This window comes from Amblyomma mixtum, chromosome 4 (assembly GCF_055824585.1).
Source record: "Amblyomma mixtum isolate Tamu chromosome 4, ASM5582458v1, whole genome shotgun sequence".
Taxonomy (NCBI): Eukaryota; Metazoa; Arthropoda; class Arachnida; order Ixodida; family Ixodidae; genus Amblyomma; species Amblyomma mixtum.
This window is the reverse complement of record NC_143015.1, coordinates 58,493,443-58,513,150: the sequence shown is the minus strand read 5'-3', so window position 1 is coordinate 58,513,150 and position 19,708 is coordinate 58,493,443.

Genomic DNA, 19,708 nt, shown 5'->3' with positions numbered 1-19,708 from the left:
GCGTACAATGTCTCTGACCAAAAAAAAAAACTGGTGGGATGTTGTTGCTGCCGGGTCTACGTGCCTAATAAAACAACACCTGTGAGAACCATGGATGTCCTACAACCATGGATGTTTCACGCATTTGTTTACTCCATTGTGAAGTTCGCTGAACTTTCTGCGGCGCCATCCGGTCTCCAGCACAGTGCACGGAGCGAGACTGACATGTGCACCTGTCTCCGGTTGAGGGGTGGCCTAATTCATGGAGCCGCGGACGCACGGCGCGACGCGCGTCGGTGGCTGCTCTGTTTTTGCTGGCGGCGCCGTCGCCGGAACGTTCGTTCAGTCTCCGTCTTGCCTCCCCACCACAGATACCTTCTGGCGCGCAGCGTCCTGCAGTGCAGTGTTTGAATGCCTGCGGTCGTCGTGCTTGTGGTCAGTGGATGTTTTTTTATGCAAAGCATATTACCAGAGGTACACTACAGCCCTTCGCCGTGGTTACGCGCCGTGCACACCACGTGGTACAGTGACGTCACACCACGTGACATACCACGTGACACATGACGTCACGACAGAGGAAGATGAGGGTCCACCTCGCGCCGTCGCTGTGGTTGCACGCCGTGCAGACCACGTGGTACAGTGACGACACACCACGCGACATACACGTGACACATGACGTCACGACAGATCGCCGTCACGCGCTGGGAGAGGGAGAACGATGCCATCGCACAGACACCGGAATGTCCTCGAGCGGCATTCCCGAGCATTTCGAACGCGCGTTCACACTCGGTGTAGGTGAAACGCTCGCTCCACCGGGCAGGCGGACGCGGCTTCCGTGGCAATCCAGGCGCCCACCCAACGCGCATCTCGGGGTTAGTCGGCGTTCCGCTGTAGCCATGCCGTTGTCTTTCCCCACGACGAAGGCTTCTAGTGGTTGTATTAAAATGACCAAGTATTCAACCAAGGAAAGCCATGTATTACCAAGCCTAGCCATCAATATGCTTCGCATCTGACCAGGGTTAACCAAGTTAAGCCTCAGCCATTTTTTTAGCCTTCTCGCTTCCCTGCGGATTGCTGTGGGGACGCGGGTGTACGGTGGACGATTGGTGCGCGATGCGGCGCCGATGGTTCGGCCCTTTGTCTTCCCCCTCCTATACGCTTCATAGTATCGGTACCATTCAAGGGTCCGTCCTTTCCCCCTTCCTCTTTAACATTACCCTCATCCCCCTGGCCCAAAAATTAAATTTCCAACTATTCCCCACCCAAAAGCACACTTTTTATGCCGACGATATCACCCTGTGGACCACCCACGGCAGTGACGGCGGCATAGAGAACACCTTACAGAAAGCAGCCACACTCACCCAAAATTACGCACGGACCATTGGACTGTCTTCCTCCTCAGAGAAGTCCGAACTGCTCCTCATTCGTCCTAAGAACCACCGCTGTCCCCGCTCCCCCATTGCCATTGAACTGAAGGGTGACCCGGTACCTCAGGTTGGCACCCTCCGTGTATTGGGCCTGCACATCCAGAACGATGGCAAGAACACCACCACCCTCAAGAAACTCGAGCAGGTTGTAGACGCCATATCACACCTCATCCGCAGGATTTCGGGACATCATAGAGGCATGAAGGAGCACGACCTATGTCGCCTCATTCATGCCTTTGTCCTCAGCCGTGTGCTGTACGCTACCCCATACTTACAACTATCCAAACATGACATAAACGCTTTGGATCCTTTGATTCGCAAGGCATTCAAAGTAGCACTTCATCTTCTCCTCAATACACCCACCGACAGATTACTAGGCCTGGCCCTCCACAACACGATCGGGGAACTGATGGAGGCCCACCGACAGGCCCAATACATCAGGCTCACACAAACCTCCACACGTCGGTATATCCTGGACTCACTCGTAATCTGAATACCGGCCAACGACCCAACCCTTTTCGCCATCCCACGATCCCTTCACCGGGAGCTCCTCATCAGGCCGCTCCCGAGGAATATGCATCCGTCCCACCATGAGCAGCGCCGCAGAGCCCGTGCGAAGGCACTCCATCGAGCGTACGGCCCCGAGCCGGACGCCGTATGGGTGGACGCTGCCTGCACGGGCGATGAAGCGACAGCAGCTGCGGTGGACTCCTCTTTATTCACCCTCCTCGCAGTACCTCTCCCTCCAGGCACCTCCCCAGAGGCTGCAGAGGAAGCCGCCATTGCACTTGCTATCAGCCGCACCGAAGCCTGGTACATTTTAAGTGACTCTAAAACTGCGATTCTAAACTTTGCTCGAGGCCGACCCCATGTCCCTGCTTTTGGCATACTGGACTCGCCCGATGCACCCCCAGCCCGCCAAGTGGAGCTGATATGGGTGCCTGCGCGCTCCGGGAATCCCAGGAAGGAGGCCGCCAACCTTTTAGCCCGAGGTTCTTTAAACCGGGCTCAGGTGGCCTCGGATCGGCGATTCACGAAGGAGCGCATGCACACATTCAGTGAGCTGACCCAGACCTACAGAGCCTCACGCCAGCTCTATCCCCCGCCGCACCTCTCCCTAGATAACAAACAAGCAACACTCTGGCGCAGACTACAGACACACTCTCTCCTCTCACTCCTTACCCTAGCCCACTATCATCCCTCCTTCCCCTATCCGGCATGCGCCCTATGCCCAGAACCCTTCGCCTCTTCCCTACACATCCTTTCCCTCTGCCCGGCGGACCCTCCCCCGCGGGACCTAGAGCACCTCAAGACCTGGGAGGACCGGGAGACCCTGCTGCGCTCGGAGGACCCGGCCGTGCAGACCATCGCCACCGGCCGGGCTGCCAGTGTTATGAACCTTAGGAACATAAACACTTGAGTGCAGTGGGGCCGTGCGGGGACCCTGGGGCGTGCCCCGAATTCCTTGTACAATAAAGTTTTTCCCTCTCTCTCTCTTCTGTCAGCGTCCGATGCTCAGAGGGGGCCGATGGTTGGGCTGTAGGTGCCACTGGACGCTGGACCCCTCAGCGGCAGCTTACCTTTCCTTTATAAGGAACCTTTAGTGATTGTTGCCGTGGCATGCGTGTGTCCCGTGTGCACGTGCGCGGAGGGGGAAGCGAAGGGGAGGGAGAGGTTCGGAGCGCAGCGAATCCGGTGCTGTTTGTGTGCGTGCTCGGAACCTCTGCTTTCCCAAGTGTTTGATTGGCTGGCATCCTTTCCCCCGTTTTTGATTGGCTGACGGAAACTTCATTGTCCTTTTCCTTGGTCATCGATTGGTGAGAGGTGTCGCCTGTTTTATCGTTGGTTGCGGTCCCCGTCAAGGGCGGAGACGGAGGGCTTAAAAACGGAACTCTCTCGGTTAAGGGGGGCTAATTTCGTGTAATCAACTCTTCAGTCATGTTGTAAATACTTCTCCTTGCTTGTTTCTTATTGTTTATGTGTGAATAAATGTTAACCTTCTTGTCCCGCCGTCGAGTAATGTGATTGTTTGCGAGTCCGAACCATCAATCCCTCAAGAAATCAGATTTCATCATCAAATGTTTCCTCATGTCTCCACTTGATGGGGAAACTCAACTTCCTCCTTGTTTTTTTATTCGAGACGAGTGCTATAAGGCATACGTTGAGAAAGTGGGAATGGAATGCAAGAGATAGAAAGTTTAAAAGAGTGCAGACCAGTTCCGCTTAGGTAGGCGCTTTTCTCTATCCTAACTTCCACGGGATGCTTGTACAAGCAATGTTCCTACTCTCGAAGTGAAACATCCGTAAATGCGCTCTGTCGAAGCTCTACTTTCGCAATTTAAAAAAAACGCTGTTAAAAAAGGCCTTGAGCGTCGTTTTTCTGCGCCTATTTCATTACTGGTGCAGGTTAGAGCGCACAGAGTAAGCGATGCAGCTTCCTGGCGATAATGTGTCTCAGTTTTAACGTTACGCTCTATCCCTGTTTAGAGTCATCCGCTTGAACCACGCCCCTGATAGAGTACATTACACTGTCGCATTCATCGCGCTTCTGCACATTCTGCACTGTCATGTACTTCAGTTGTTACCAGTAAAAAAAGCATAAACAACCTTTAGCCTTTATAAATGGCCATAACGGCTGACAGGAGCCCATAAGTTTCTTTTAAATGAACACAGAGTCTATTCAGCACTCGTATTGTAGTGCGTGGAGTTGTGTACGTACATAGTTTACTGTATATTTTTTCAGTGCCTCTGAGCACATTTTCGTTCTACACACCGCTCTGTTTAAAAGGAAGTGAGAGCAGACGATAACGACTGCCATGAAGTCAGAGTCGGAGAATTCCTTTTTGGCATGCAACGGCGTTGACTGCCAGCTGTTAGAAGACAAGTGAAATGGTTAGCTACCATATGCTAACTAAAGAACGCAGTACCTTCTTCCTCTATTCTCGTCTGCTTCCAAAGCACACTGCAAGCCGTTACAGGGTTAGCAGATCGTGCAAAAGGCTTTCCAGCCCTGGTGAAGAGCATTTCTCTGCAATACCGGCTTCCGTGTTTTTCTAGGAGTAATGGGCTCTTTAATTTGGTCCATTGTTGGGAACGGGTACTCCTTCCTGTCCCGGACGACACACGAGAGGTAGTGAGGCTGTCAAGGCAGTTGAACTAAAAAATGAAAGAAAGAATAGTTGACTCAGTAATTCAAATCTATTACCAGCGCCAGGCCAAGTTTCTCCCAAACCCCATTCACAAAGCTAGCCATATAGCCATATAGCTGTCTTGTGTCTCTGCCTGTGTCCTTCTTCTTGTCCCGTTCGTTGCGCTGTAGTGATGGAATAGCCATATAGACATTTTAGGTAGAAAAAAACTAATCCGAATTTTCATATATGCGGAGGTTATTTCATAATCTAGGCAATAAAAACAACCGTTAGGATAAAACTGGTCCCAAGCGAGATGACTACAAAATAAATATGGGGGATATTTAGTATAGTGAAGAAAATTAATCGTTGTTAACGCGCTCTTCGCACTCTGTAGAACAAAAAAAGCTCGGAAGTTTGAGTGGTTGATGATAGCGCCTCCTGTTCTCAGCAGCAGAATGATTCTTTTTAGTTTCCATAATTTTCATTACTGTTGCAGTTAAGAGGATTTTTGGGTTGCATGATTTCTTAACTGATAAAATTATGAAGTGAACTCAAAACACCAAAGGGACAGGATATTTTTGCTCCAACAATAACAACAATGGTTAAGATTTTGGAATGTGCCAGCGCATCTCAACAAGGAGTTCATTTCCGAAAGCGGGTGAAAGGAGCTGTTTGTGTACCACAAGCTGGTTGGAGTAGATACTGCTCTAGATACACAAAGCTGCACCGCCAAATAAAAGCTCATAGGGATACATTGTGGTTCCCAGAGTTGAAGCAACGAATGAGCGATTGTAATTAGCGATCGCGACGTTGTTCGCAAGCGATGTTGAGAAATACTGAAATGGAGAAGCGTTGACGGCTCCACGGAGTAACTGTCATGGAGGACCCGTCTGGGCGCAGACGCTCAGACTGCCTGTGGTGCCGTTTAGCGCATAAAGCCGTCAAAGAGCTTGGTGTGTTGATGTTTCCCTTCAGTCAGTGTTCTGAGTGTATGGAGTCTATAGTAAGTCTGAGTCTATGGAGTCTATAGAAACTCGGTGAGCAAAACTTTCGCTGCCATGAAACTAACAAGAGGGCAAGGTAGAAACGGAACTATTTCAGCGCGTCTGCGGTGGGATAACCGTTACTATGGCAACCAAAGTGACGCGGAAAGAAGGTAAGCGGTGAGCCTTTCTGTGATATGGTCATTGCCGTAGTGTTCGTTCATGATTCTGGACTCGGATACCTTCTGCACTAAGAACGTTGTACACAAAACCCCTGTTTATTCATTCAGGCCTGCGATCTATTTCCGCAGCAACGACATCGCCTAGCTGATTGAGTTTTTGACTGACTAGCAGAAAATTCAAGCGAACCGCGAAATCGCAACCAGCTTCAAAAGCATCTTTTCAAATAACTGATTTTGTGAGATTACTTTGAGGGAAAGAATTTGCTCGAACGATACCATTCCTGCTTACTCATTGTATAATACGCTGATCTGTGTTACTAAGGGATGGCGTTTTCGTCGGGCATACCTCCTGCAATTTTCACATCCAACTTTTGACTTCGTTGAAAAAAAGTCGACTTCAAAGTGCATACTTTAGCAAGTCAGGAACGAGAATTCTGTGCAAGCACTTCACTCAGGAAATACGCACATCCAGGACACTCGCTTGGGCATATTGGTTATTCATTTGTGACGGAACAGCGCAAAACAGCGGGACAAGAGACAAGCGCTGACTTACAACTGATTTTTATTTCGAAGAAACACTGCTCCTTATACCTTCTTCACCCCCTCAAAAAACATATGCGTCACAACCATATCATTCAAGCGTCCAAAAAATTACAACATACGATAAATAATCAGAGATTTATAATAACATTTTTAACATGTCAAATTCTTTCTTTGTGTTAAAAATGTGATTATAAATCTGTGATTATTTATCGTATGTTGTAATTTTTTGGACGCTTGAACGATATGATTGTGACGCATATGTTTTTGAGGGGGGGAAGAAGGTATAAGAAGCAGTGTTTCTCCGAAATAAAAATCAGTTGTAAGTCAACGCTTGTCTCTTGCCCGGTGTTTTGCGCTGTTCCGTCACAAATACGCACATCGTATGGGCCTGTAGTGGCGTGACTTTGCTTAGACTCCTAATTGAGATTACTTTAAAATTTAACTTCTTTTCTTATACCTTTGATCGTGTCTTCAACATTGAAGCCTTCTAAGTCGTTTTTAAGTAAATTGCTTAAATTCATATATTACAGCTCTTGCTTTACGCTCTCCACCCGGCTCCCTCATGTTAAAGCCGGTATATTGGGCGCCTTAGAGGAAAAGGATTGATGATGAGGTTGTTTTTGATAACAATAGTAGACTTATTTTATTGTCCTTCAGTGAGGAATTGCAGCTTTATGACTATTATATTTAAGCACTAAAAGGTTCAAAAACGCGAAGAAATGTTTCGAAGTTAAACACAGTGGCAAGTACTTTGAATGCCCTTTTTTAAACGCACTTTCCCACTTCAGACCTGAAAATCTCTTGCTGCGAACTTACAAATGCGTCTCTTTTGCATCCTGCGTTCACGAATGATAAAAATAATTATTAACTTGCGTATAGCGAGAGAAAACAGTTACGAAGAGCGCTCCAGAAGACAGGATCCGGAGGAACCCATTTCACGATGTAACGAAAAGATGTTTCAACTTGCGTACTCGTATCAGATGCAAGTCACGTTGTCTCTGCTGCACATGCATGAGCGGCGACGTCATTATCTGCGAGGTACGGTTAATCCTGACCAGCTGGTAATTTGCGCGAACACCGGCTCAGTGAATCGAATCGCGTAGCAAGAGCCCCACAGGCGTGCCCGGAGTACCATCGAAAGACCCCAACGATATTCTAAAAAGAGAAAAGGCCGTCCCTTCCAACGCTAAGAATCGAATTGCGGCCCATCGATTTTCACATAAAACAGTGTACTTCGGAATGATGGTGCTTATCCTCCACTTGTTTTGTCGTAATAATTTGATTGTTGCTTGTCTGAATATCTTTAGAGTTTTAACAGGATATTGCTTCACCTAATGCAGGTCAAGGTAGCTGTATTTATTGCACGAATAGCCAGTGAAAGCAAAATGGTAGCCTCATACTTAAAGCGGAGAAAAGGACTGCTGCAAGTCAACCTTGTCAAACTGTAACCAGTCAGAATGATCACAGTTAGAACAATCTGTGTTTCGCCCTCCCATTATCTTCCCTGTCGATTTTACTTCCGGAAGCTGCAGGTCTGTTGACTCAGATTATGTATACTGCCTAGTGCTACTTCTGAAGCCCTTATAAGTGGTTTTTTTTTAGAATGAAAACTAGAACCTTGTCGCTCAGTTTTCATATCTGACAAACAGACCACGTGCCTTATAGCAACGCTGACTTAAATTTCAGCATAACGTTGCGCAAAGAGAGAAAATTTTCTTGCATACTTCACCAAAGCACTTTCGTGACAAGAAACCTTAATGAATGCAAGCAACTGCCTCTCCTCGATTCGTATCTTTCATTTCAGGGCCGATTCTCATTTCCGCATAAATTATTAGTAGTATTTGAACTGCACTCAAAGCCAGAAAAAAAATTTTTCAATATCTCCAACAGACAGGTGGCGGTCGGTAAAAAAGTGGTGAGACGCAGATAGTCTTTATGAGGGGTGATGCACTCCTTTCTGTCGAAAGCAAGAGCTTTATTAAGTTTTGCTTTCGCGAAAAGCCAACCGTGATCTTTTGTTAGAGAATACCCGAAAGGAACTACAGCCGTGGGCCATGAACAAGAGCATCGAAAGATTCATGATAACTACTATTCATTTTATTAACGCCAATGGAGCTCAGACTAAAGGACGATTGCTTACACGACTGCTTGTTCACACCAGAATGAAAATGAGAAAATTTTCATTCACATGTTACCACATTGCTACTTGAGCCCATAGGTGTTCTTTCGCATTTACAGTCAGCTTAACGTTACTTTACACCGGTGGCTCTCATATGAGGACATTCATGGCTTAGCGCACAGGACTCTCCGATGCGTGCCCTTGTACGTGCGCATTTTTTTTTTCTATGAGTGCAAGCGATTGCACTGTCCTGCGATACACCGGCGCAAGCTCCGCCGGTTCATCGCTGAGCGCTGTGTGAAAACTCACATGATCGTTGCAGCAACCCTCAATAAGACGCGGCGAGTCCGGCACGAGCGATGTTGAGAGACGGTAATGCTGCCCGGTGCCATCCTGGTTGCGGCGCCGTGTCGCAGCCGCCGTGACATTCACACAGCGCGTCTGAGTGACCGCCGTCTTTCCACGTCCTGCATCCAAAGTATCCCCGCCAGCCGCCATCGAGGCAGAGCACGATGCGCTTCGCGATGCAAGTGATTGCGCCCAGGCATCCCTCTCTATGTCTCAAGAAAATTTGGTTAGCTCAAGGCTGTAAGGTGGAGTCGCATGAACTGTTTCTCTGGTTGCTAAGCTAAAACGGTCATGTCATGCCTTTGGTTGCTTTCTTTGACCCGGATTGGATTGTGAAAACGTTTATTTGGGGCCTGCAGTAGAACGCGCGCTCGCGCGCGCGCGTTCCGGACGGGCCTACGTCGTCCTCTGGGCGCCGGTCGCGCGGCCTGTCCCAGCTCGCCGTTGCCGGCTCGCTGAGTCCTTGCCTGGCCAGCGCCTCGATGACCTCCTGGACAGCCCAAAGTTGTTCCTCTTGTCTGTCGCTCCCTGCGGCTGCTTCCAGTCGCGGCGCGATCCTCCCAGACTTAGCTTCTTCCTGGTACTTGCTCCAATTCCACAGAATGGGTGCGAAGCCGGCCGTCTCCGTTCGCCAGACCCGGAATAAACTCGTCTTTTATCCCACTATTCTGACGTTTCGCTCGTGGGGTGGTCCACAGCTCACGAGTACCGCCGACCGAAAGGCCTTTTCACACCATATGAGTAAATAGCAAAGCAGCTCTTTGCGCAGGAAGTGGACTCCTCCTTACGGTGATCAAACGACAAAAGAAGTCGTAAAGTGGTCCTACGTCGTGCTTGAGAAACATTTGCGTGATGTGGTAGGCTAGGGTATGGTCTGGTACGATCTGGTATGATAGCCTATGGTATTCTGTGCTATGCCGTGCTATGCTATGCAATGCTATGCAATGCTATGCAATGCGATGCAATGCGATGCAATGCGATGCAATGCGATGCAATGCTATGCAATGCTATGCAATGCTATGCAATGCTATGCAAAGCTATGCAAAGCTATGCAATGCTATGCAATGCTATGCAATGCTATGCAATGCTATGCAATGCTATGCAATGCTATGCCATGCCATGCCCTGCCATGCCATGCCATGCAATTCTATGGTGCGGTATGGTATCAACATCGCATGGCAAGTGGGGCGTATTTGTCCGGTTGAGGCTACCAGTGACCAATGCGGTATTCTCCGCCTCTGACGGTAACGCCACATTGTGCTTGGTAGAAAGGCAATAACCTCCGCGCTCCCCAAAGGGTGCAATACCGCCCCTACGATCACTTTAAGGGCAACGCCAATGTGCTTCTGGCTCATGGTTTATGCGAGTTTAACGTCTCAAAGCGACTGAGGCTATCAGGGACGCTGAAGTGAAGAGCTCCGTAAATTTCGGTACCTGGGGTTCTTTAATGTGCACTGACATCGCACAGTACACGGGCCTCGAGAATTTCGCCTACATCGAAATTCTACCGCCACAACCCAGATTGAACTCACGCCTTTCTTGTCAGCAGTCGAGCGCCATAACCACTGAGCCACCACAGCGGCCCATAATGTTCTTCTAACAGTTATAATCAACCGGTAGCTTTCCATTCTTACCTTGGATGGGTTTTATACCTTGAGATACTAATTTTGGGACCTTACTTGGATCTCGCCTCACCCTCAGCAAGGGTTCCTGTGGACTTCTCAACGTCCGTCAAAGTTCTTCTTGATCATGAAGCCAACCGATCCAATAGCCATCCCCCCTTTCTGCCTGCATGAAGCCTGTATCAACTTCTGGACTTCCCTCCGTTGACCGGGGTTAGCAAGAAAGCTCATGGGTGGTGAAACATGCTTTTCTACGATTTCTCTTCACTATTTAATGACGCCTAACGCACGCTGTAAAGATGGCACAGGTACTCCTCGGTTTCTTCAGGCATTTTAGAGCGAAAGCTATTTCACAACCAAAACACCAAATCCGGCCCATCGCTGAAGCTTTGATTTTGACCTTCAATGAATAAATAAATAGTATACATATTTCCGCGACTGGGATTCGAAGCCGCGGCGGCGCGAACAAATAGGCTTCTCTGGCCGTTGCATGTGAGTACTGTTATCGCCGCAGCCCATCACGCCTTGTCTTAACATGCAGCACACTCTCGCGCTGTGCATTGCACACCATCGCCTTCTTCGAATTCCATCTACTGTGCGAACACATCAGACCAGCTTAACCTAGATCACAGCTTAACCTGTGTCTAGTATCGTCGCCAGACGTGCCGACGACCCAGGAAAGCAAAACCATGCGCCAACCAGGCTAAACACATGCTTTCGGAAGTATACTCGACGATTTTGTTCATCCTCTGCGTTCGATTAAAAGAATGGTGAGGCAGTCCATCCAGACCACCCTGAATTATGCAGGAGTTGCTGCCTTCGCACATTCGTTCACTATCTTGGTCAAGAAATTCCTCGGTAGTGCTCTACTTGCTCGGGGCCTTAAGTACCCCATCGAAAGCTACAAGCTGCGCTTCCTTGCAGATCTCATAGGCGATAGGTCGTTACAATTGCAGATCTAAATCCTTGTCTATCGCAAACAGAAGGTAGTGTTTACAAAGGGCTACCACTAAACTACCCAGATCAGGAAACTGCCTGGCGGACGAAGCAGTGTTGTCCGCTGACAATAACGGTCTCTCCTCGTCACCCCCAATTTAGGGCGTGAACGGCGCCGGTATCTTTCTGAAGCTTGCGCGGAAAATCACGCGTGCATGATGAATTAAGGGACATGTTTTGGACTCACATCGACATTTCCTAAGACCCTCAGGTACATCTCAGCCTTATTTTGACCTGCTCTGCTGTATCGCCAGTAGATTGGCGTTGTTTTAACAAACAAATGTCATTGCTTATAATATCGCTTACCGTTATTCATTGTGCAACCGGTGTTCTTCACTAGACTATAGAGGACATGATATGTGCGTGACCTGGATTAAATCAGGAAATATAACCCCTTACTGTGAAAGAACTTATTTTAATCCTTGCTTCTCTGGGGAGATCAATATTCGCCTTGGCATGTTTTTGCGCAACACAGACGATAAATATGCAAAAAGACAAGACCGGCGTCTCATCCATGTGTCGTCTTTTCTGCGCAGAAAACTGTCGTAGCGAATGAAGAATCATATTAACTTGCCCGACGATAACGCTTGCTGAAGTTTAGCTGAAAATTCACGCAAGTTGGCCAAGCAGGATAACCGGACCTAGAGGCTCCCCTCATGAATTTCATGACAGATTATCCGTTCTTTGAAGTTTTTCTTTTAGTGAGCATTTTGTGTCGCGCTCCATCTCGATATATCACAACTGCTCGTGCCACCCGACCATTCTAAATTTCCTTTTTCTGTAGGAGACTTTCGCAACTCACGTTTTTAAAGATGCGCTTTATATAAATAAGATATCCCGCTTAAGGGGCCGGCGAAAAGATAGCCGTCGAGCTTTGAGGCACTCATTCACTGCCCGCATTCTGCACGTACTTAAGAAGACAATACCTTTGCCGATGGGTCCGACAAGCCCCGATTGCAAGTTCAGAGAGGAAATTGAATCGTGCGCAGAGTTTTTCGTGGTGCGCTTAGCATTGCGTTCGTGGCTATGTTATGCGGCCACGTCTTTTCACTTCCGGACTACGAGTGCATTGGCCGATGAGAAACTTGTGATTTTTCTCACGCAACTGCCAGGAAGGAGTGGAGAACGCCGTCAACGCTGCGTAGAATTGAAAGGAACATAGTGGTGTAGTAATTCTGAAATAAACATGGTTGCGCGACGTTGTTACTTTTGTACTGACATGACGATAATGAAGAACATCGGTCCTTTACGATCCTTACGGTCATCTAGCTTTTCACCTTCATCGACATGGGGCCACCGCGGCTGGGATCAAAACCGCGTCTCTCGAGTCAACAGCGGGTACAGTAAAAATGTCTCAAGATACCAAATCTTTGCAGAGTGAACTTGCTAAAATTGATGGTAAACATTTGGATATCGTTTGTTTTACGTGAACAAATAGCATACGCGAATAATTTAAGAAAAATATTGAAACAAACATGAAGAAAACGAGAAACAAAAATGATACAACCTAGATTGATTATAAGGCAGTCAGCGATGGAAACGAAAATGACAGCTCTAACGTTAAGAGACAGGGAAAGCGCGCAGTCGATAAGGGGACAAATACGAGGTAATAACATCCTAATAGAATTCAAGAATAAATGGGGATGGAAAGGCTATGTCATAAGAAGGCAAGGTTACCGATGGCTGTCAAGAGTAACAGAGTGGATTCGAAGAGAGTGCGAGCGTAGGAGGGGACGGTACAATATCTGACAAATGAGATTAAGAAGTTTTCAGGGATTAGTTGGCCGTAGCTTGCACAACAGAGGATTAGTGGAGGAGGCATGAGAGAGACTTTGGTCCTTCAGTGAGCATTATTTGGCTGATTATGATGTCAATGCAAAGCGGTCACGTATAATCTGGTGCTAAGAAAATTCAGAGGACATTTTGATGACCTAAAGTGCGCAAGTCGAAAGTCTTTCCACGCAAGATTGGCTAATAACGAGACGACAGCCGTAGGCACGTACGAGGCAGCCATGAGGCGACTTGGATTGGCTAGCCATGACTAACTAGTCGTGATCCAAGACTAACTAGTCATGACTAATTGGTTGTAGACTGGTTGATGACTAGTTAGTCATGACTAACTAGGTGATGACTAACTAGTCGTAATTAGCTAATGACTAACTAGTCATGACTGATTAGTTGATGACTAACAATCATGATTGGTTAATGAATGGTTAGTCAACACTGTTTAATGACTAATTAGTCATAACTTGTGACTAGTACTGACTAGTTATGACTTTCGCTTCAGATTTAACGGACGGACGGAGAGAGTAATGGCCGCAAGTATGAGCCGTTAAAGGCTTCCGCCTTAATACAGGGTCTGTTCTGAATGTAGTAGGACTGGTTTATTCCTGGGCAAACGGGCGGACGAGAGGCGATCTGCGCGTGCAGGATCGTTGAAGGGGGATATTGGGAATGCTGGGGAAGATCGGCAGTCGGCTCTCGGCCGTTGAAGAGAGCAGGTCGCTTGTACTGCGAACCCCTGTCGAAACGTCTCGTCACGCAGAATCATACAGCGTTTTCTGGATCAGCGATACGTGATCAAATTTTGTGTAAATCTTGGTAAAACGGGCAAAGAAACTCACGACATGACTAAGGAGGCCTACGGTGATGCTGCCATGGGTAGATCAGGTGTTTTTTGAGTGGCACAAGTTGTTCCGAGAAGGTAAGGAAAGAGTAGAAGACGACAACCGCTCCGGATGCCTTTCTACCAGCAAGACCAACGAAAATGTGTAGCGAGTGAAACATTTACTGAACAGTCATTGCAGGATGAGTATCAGAATGATTGCTGAGGACTTGAGCATTCCTCAAACCCAAGTTTTTGAGATCGTGACAGGAAGCTAAGCGATGAGGAAAGTGTGCGCGAAGTTGGTGCCAGGAGTGTTGTCAGAGGAGCAAAAGGCCAACCGGAAAGCGATCTGCCGGGATCTTCTTCATCATGTGAATGAGGACCCCGATTTTTTGCCCAGCACAAGGCCGCAACGCGTCCTCAGGCCCCCTACAGCTCCGACTTGGCACCGGCAGACTTTTTTCTATTCCCGGCAATAAAATCGACGCTCAAGTGAAAACACCAGATATCGGTAAAGGCAGTTGAACAGGCCGTGACGAGGGAGCTAAACAGCATTCCGGTCCAGGCGTACCTGAAGGCGTAAAAAAAACTGGAAATCTCATTGGCAGCACCGTGTAATTGCGGAAGGGGGCTACTTTGAAAAATTCTAATCGTCTGTACTATTCCCTTGAATAAATTTTATTTAAAAAATGAGTCCTACTACTTTCAGAACAGGCCCTGCATACGGCGGTGAATGATCGTGCCGCGTGCGCTGAAGAGGACCTAGCTGGCGCTGTCCTCCACTCTTCTCTGAAGTTAACACTTGCAGGGTCTGGCGAAGCCAACCATTAGTGCAGATTAAATGTTAGAGCACGCTACATTACGATCCCATTGGCCATCATGGACACTTGTCTATAATGTGCGCAATTAGGTGCAGGCGCGGCTGGGCAAGCAGAGCCCTTCAGTGCCGCGAAAATGAGATCGTCTACTCTGGCTTTGGGCAGGCCACGTGCGTGACTTGCTCGTTAGCGGTGCCAAGGACTCATGGCACATTTGGGGGCTGTCACACTTCAACAGTGCCGTATGCTCCGCAAGCGTAATTCGTGGTGAACTGCTACTCAAAGTTATTGCGTAACTTATGTAATGAAGACAAGGCTCCCGAGCGTTGTTGTGCGCCTGCAGCAGGATGGAAAACGCAGTTGAATGAGGAGCTTGTTAGCACTAAATAACATCTCCTTACCTTAGAGTAGGCGTTGCTTTGTTAATTCTCTTTGGTTCTTTTCGGCTGATTGTATTTTTCCATCGCTCCTTGGGAAAACCACTCTATATTCTCGACTTTTGCTGCATATGATTGGTATTGCTAAGGCGCTGCACGAAATCTTTTGCAATAAGACTGAGTACAGACGTTACAGTTGCATATAGCGCTGCATGTTTAAATATTTATCTCAGGAACAAGTGAGAGTTAGCGAATTAAGGAATAAATAATCTCACAGGTACGAACATCAGATAATATGTAAATTACGAAAAAGCAAAATATTAGTTTAGTGAGGAGTTATTGTGGGTGTAAATAAAAAAAAAACGTCTGCATCCAACAAAAAAGTGGTGTACTGTGTTCGTTGAAAAAATTAAATTATTGCTTCCCTCCCACTGCTTCTTCTGCCTCTCTGGCGGTCGCCTGTGCAGTGGATAATAGAAAGCTGAAGGGTCTTCCACTGTCTTTCTCCTCTTAAGCACGTTCCAGCAAAGCATCAAGTTCATCGAAGATGAAGTGGAAGGCCTCATCGTTATTCTCGACGTCTCCGTGTAGCGCACAGCACTCTCCCTAAAAGGCACTGTTTGTCGCAAGCACTCACATAGGAAGGAGTTTAATGAATGACTTGTCATATAATTCGCGTATGTACTAAATAACAGGGGTCCTAATATCAGCCTTGAAGAAGACCTGTTCAAAAGATGAACCCTGAGCTACTTCGTCCGCCTATTCGTGCTCACTGCACTAGGTAAAGGAAATAATTCCTAAATAACAACCTGAAGTGACCTCTGAAACAAAACTTATCGAGTTTATTGACTAATAGACAATATATTTACAAAGAAGTTTTTTTTTTAAATTACACGCACAGAAGAAAAAGTGCTTTCGAAAAATTTCGGCAACGTTTCGAATTGCCTTCGTAAGCAATAGAGGACTCTGTGCTTTACGAACTTAGTTGTAGCAGCATCTAAGCGGTCATGAGGGGTTACCGGCGAATTTGATCAGAGCTGCAAATAATCATCATTTAACAATACTGCAGATTGGGCGAGTTGGTTAACATACATCTTGAAAAATTTAGCGCGACACACAAGGACAGAAAGAGTAGACGACACGAGACGACACGAGCAGGAAATCATCATTTCCTGCCGTTTTTCTCGCACTTTATCGATGTACACTTGCATCTTAATTTAAACATTAAGACGAAAGCTTAATGTGAAATCGCCGAGAAAATCGGATCAGTCCACGGTCCAAATCTCTTCCCGGAGTTATGCGGAAAAAGCACACTCCCCCCCCCCCCCCCGCCCTCGCCCCAGGATAACAAAAACACTGCAATCACCGGCCCAACAAATACAGTAAACAGATAGCCCTCACATGCTTTTAGACTCGCAACGAGTTCTGGTGAAGTTGTTAGAACATCAGTGCCTTGTGTTTTTCGTCTTCTTATTTCGGAAGTTTTTATGGCTGCTTAAGGTGTTGAACCATCTGATTGTTCACGTTTGGAACAGTCATACACACTAGTAGACAATATTTTCATTTCCTTCGGTAGACACTAGCTTGTTTCTGGTTTTTTAAGAGTTTAGGTGATTCCTGGAGCCAAGGGAGAACACAGCGCAGGAAATCCCAAGCGTACTGACACCAGTCTTGTTCACGAGTCCGCTTCACCGCATTCACGATTGAGTCTTCAAACAGCTGGCTGCCTACACAAGGGTGCATTTGAAGTACGTGGAAGCCTAACTTAGCAATAAAATAGCGCACGCAATGGAGGAAACATAAAAGATTGGGGAACAGATGCCCTTTACCGCCACACTCTGTTTGTCTTGCTCTGAAAATGTTCTTTCTTTTTGCGCAAGACGTCCCATTAGAGACGTCGTTTAGTGGCTAAGTGCCATTCGCATTGGACAAGTTCCCAGCCATAAGAGAAGCAAAAATGCTCTCCAATGAAAAGACTGTTGCGGGCTTACCCGCTGGCTGAAAACAAAAGCGAGACAAAGTTACACTATAGGAAGATTTGCGAAGGAGAGTAATAGAGTGGCGCTTCCACGAGAACGTGCACTGTAGCACGAATTCGCGGCGGTACTCTCGGGGTTTACGGACGAATGGTAAAAGAAGGCAGTTGACGAAGACACGGTCACGCACTCGACTGGCTCTCGAAGAGCATACCCCGAACGAGAGGCCACACAGCACCCAGAGAGGTGTACCACTATTGAACTTCTCTGAAGCCGTGGTGGCTGGACCAGGGGTGTCAACAAAAGAAAACTGCGTGCAATACAGGTCCTATGTGCCGCTCTCGAAAGAAGGAAGCCTCTCAGTTCTCGGCTGCATAGCACTCGAGAAAACGTGCTTCGGAGATACGCGTAACGCTATTCTCAACCAGAGAAAGTTGCTGACACGGTGGACTTGTAGAGCTTCAGCCGGGATGAAAAGGGACGCTCTCATTGACAAGAGGTGATGACCTTTTTAGGACTGTGCCTAAAAGCTCCGCCACAAATAGCAAGAAACAACAATGTCTTTTCCAGCAAGAAATAATGAAGTTTTTCACCTTTTCTGCAAAGCTCCTGGTCGATTGCTTTTGAGAAGTGCGCTCCAAAGAGTTGGGTGCAATATTTGTGGTTTATACTTGCATGTATGACTTGCAAAAAGACTTTTATTTTCTCTTGCATACAATAGCTCGAAAGGAGGCCACAGAACACGCTTCAGAGAAGTGTAACTGAAGTTACACGCACCAGTTTTCTTTTCAGCGCTTAATCTGCCGTATCCTGGCAAAAAACACAGTCGTATTCTTACGTACTGAAGGTATTTGTTGGGTATTCCAAGGAATACGAGCACAAGTTTGCAAGTGAGTGGGGAGTGTCTATCATACGGTACATAAGCTGACCGCAAGTGATAAAATCGGCCTTCGGCATAGAGTCCAGTGCTCTCGACAACAGTGTGAAGGTGCTTGCCCAACTCTTTTGCTAAAGGGATGCTATGCACCATACCCACGCAAGCGCCTGTTCTCTCTTTCATAGTGTAGCCATACAAGGATCGATCAGAAGAGAGATCCTAACTATGTATTTTCTACTGCGCTGTCAATGCAGGGTTGCTGTGTGTGTTGACACAGGATTTAGAGCGGTCACAAGCAAACAAAAATTAAAAAAACATACGTATATACAGCGTCAGCAGCATCTCGCCCATCAGGCACATAATACTGCCTGTGTTCTTCATCCTCGACAGATGTTTTAGCGTTTTGCTTCTCTTTTTGTTACCTGGAGGTTTATCATAATTCACAAATTTCACAATTTAAGTTGTTGCCAAAACTTTTCGTTCTTGCTGAGCGAGCTAAAAAAACTGAGACCTTTATAATAAATGAGAGAAAGTTAACTTACGTAAACATTTTGATCGCCATGCAAAAAAAAATGTTATTTTAGAACATTACTTAGGGTAGATAACATTCTCGCAAAAACTAAGATCCTTGCCTGAAGTAACACAGATAAATATGCTGTGTAACATAGCGCAGTAAGTTAGCTATGATGCTTTTCGTTCACTGTTACTTTTCCGCAAGTCTCTATGTTCTTTAGTAAAATTCGTTTCGATTGTTTCGCTCAAGCCTGGCTTCCGCTTCTACGCTGCTCATATCACTGCAGCATCTTTCTAGCAATCCGAAGTCAACTGTCTCCGTGATCATCTCTTCATTCATGATCTCATGCAATGTGAATAGTTTATAGATTTGAACCCACAGAGCTCACTAGTCACTGCCATTTCTTGCTGATATGTGCGTCGATAGCCACTGACATTATATTTCGACATTCTCCTCCATTACAAAATATACACCCTTCAAACTCCATAAAATCAGGTATGCACACCCGAGCCTGTTGGAGCACTTTGACACTGAAGCCAACGGGCTCAAACACAAGATTGCGCTTTTACTACGCAATTTCTATCACTTCAGCACTCTGTGCTTATAATTCGAAAATTCATGTAGCGGTTCTCTTCTCCCCTCTCCTTGCATACAAATTTTTGAACATCCACCCAACCATCCTAACATCTAAACAACACCCTAAACTTGCATAGATGTAAACACATCAAGAAGTGTTCAACAACTGGCAGCTAGGCAAGCTATGCAGTGCAAGAAAAAGTGCAAATGCGACGACACACGACGGAAATTGTGCATAAGAGACGCTATGTGTACCTTTTTACATGCTTGTACATCGTTTTGCGGTGAATTCTTATCCTTCTTTCATTTCTTTTTTTTGCACTCCTGTTTCAACCTTTCCGGCGCCGAAAGATGGCGTGCGTAGCCTCAAGACCTCTTTGCCTTTGCATGAATGGATAAAAAACCCTACTCACAAGTCTTCTCTTGCGTTTTGGTGCAGCCTGTAGTCCGGAGCCCTTACGAAGACTGAAGCAGCTCTCGTCCGGTCCACCAGATGTCGCTGATCATCCAGGTTTCAGCTGGACACAGCCTCCTTCCGTTGCTCCTATGATGGGTTTTGCATAGTGGGTTCATCCGTATCACGCTGGCAGCTCCACGAGGTGTGACGCAGTACGGCTGCCTCTGCGCCGTTT